Source organism: Apodemus sylvaticus, chromosome 4 (assembly GCF_947179515.1).
Source record: "Apodemus sylvaticus chromosome 4, mApoSyl1.1, whole genome shotgun sequence".
NCBI lineage: Eukaryota > Metazoa > Chordata > Mammalia > Rodentia > Muridae > Apodemus > Apodemus sylvaticus.
Genome location: NC_067475.1, coordinates 24055787 through 24057069, shown reverse-complemented (window position 1 = coordinate 24057069; position 1283 = coordinate 24055787). Strand labels below are relative to the sequence as shown.

At 49.0% G+C, this 1283-nt stretch overlaps 1 pseudogene; it reads right to left on the bottom strand.

Annotated features, from left to right (window-relative positions):
• Nucleotides 1-491: 491 nt before the first annotated feature.
• LOC127682074 (60S ribosomal protein L29-like) lies at nucleotides 492-955 on the bottom strand (annotated as a pseudogene).
• Between the last annotated feature and the right edge of the window lie 328 nt (nucleotides 956-1283).

Genomic DNA, 1283 nt, shown 5'->3' with positions numbered 1-1283 from the left:
CATGGTAACAAGATTTATTTATTTATTTATTTATTTATTTATTTATTTTTGTTTTTTTGAGACAAGGTTTCTCTGTATAGCCCTGGCTGCCCTCAAACTCACTCTGTAGACCAGGCTGGCCTCAAACTCAGAAATCTGCCTGCCTCTGCTTCCCAAATGCTGGGATTACAGATGTGCGCCACCACTGCCCAGCTAACAAGATATTTTTATTTTTATTATTTTATGTTGTTTCAGGAATATTTCTGGAATAAGCATTTTCTTTCTTTCTCTTTCTTTTCTTTTCTTTCTCTCTCCCTTCCTTCCTTCCTCCCTCCCTCCCTCCCTCCCTCCCTCCCTCCCTCCCTCCCTTCCTTCCTTCCTTTTCTTTCTTAAACAGATCTAGCCTCAAGTTTATTTGTAAAAACAGCATAGGACCCTGGTCATCTGCAAATAGCTTGTGGGCATGTGTGTCCCCAGCAGTCCATCTGTCTTCACACTGGCAGGACCCTTCTCTATGGCGCCTTCACAGGAGCCTGGGCACCTTTGGGAGCCTGAGCTGGAGCTGAAGCCTGGGCCTTAGCTGGAGCTTTGGCCTCTGCCTTGGTTTGAGCCTTGGGCTTTGGCTGGCAGAGCCTACGCCCCTTGGCTACACAGCTTCAAATCTGCTTCCCAAGCTTGGGGTGAGCGAGGAAAGCCAGGCGGCTGAGTTTGCGGCTGGGGTCCTTTGGCATTTTAGGCTTGATGGCCTGAGGCTTTCACAAGGGCCTTGATGGCCTCTGCGCGCACTCACTGCCTTTGCATTGTTGGCCTGCATCTTCTTCAGGCCTTTCTTGTGCTTCTTGGCTAAGCGCATGTTCCTCGGGAACTTGGGGTCAACCCGTTTAAGAGATTATCTTTGTGACCCCGGTTTCTTGATGCCATTTCTGTGCCATTTGCAGGACTGGCTGTGTGTGGTGTGGCTCTTGGACTTGGCCATGTCTGCATGGTAACCCTCAGTTCCCGAAGCGCCTGGGACCGGAAGAGTGGAGTAAGCACTTTCAACACTAATGGAAGAGAGGAGATGTCACCAGTGGAGCAGTCTCAGGAGCTAAAGGTTTCCATCTTGGGTCCAGCTTATAGCCTTACATTTTACTCTAAAAATATAAGGTTGAGGGCTGGGGTGGGGGAGGGGTGAAGGAAGAGAGATTTTACAGAGGTTTCCCAGCCCTCTGCATGTTGTTAGGGGCAACCACCACCATTGTTTCAGCTATTTCTTCAGGTCATTGTGTTCCAGGTAGCAAGTGAAGCCATGCTTGGCAAACAGG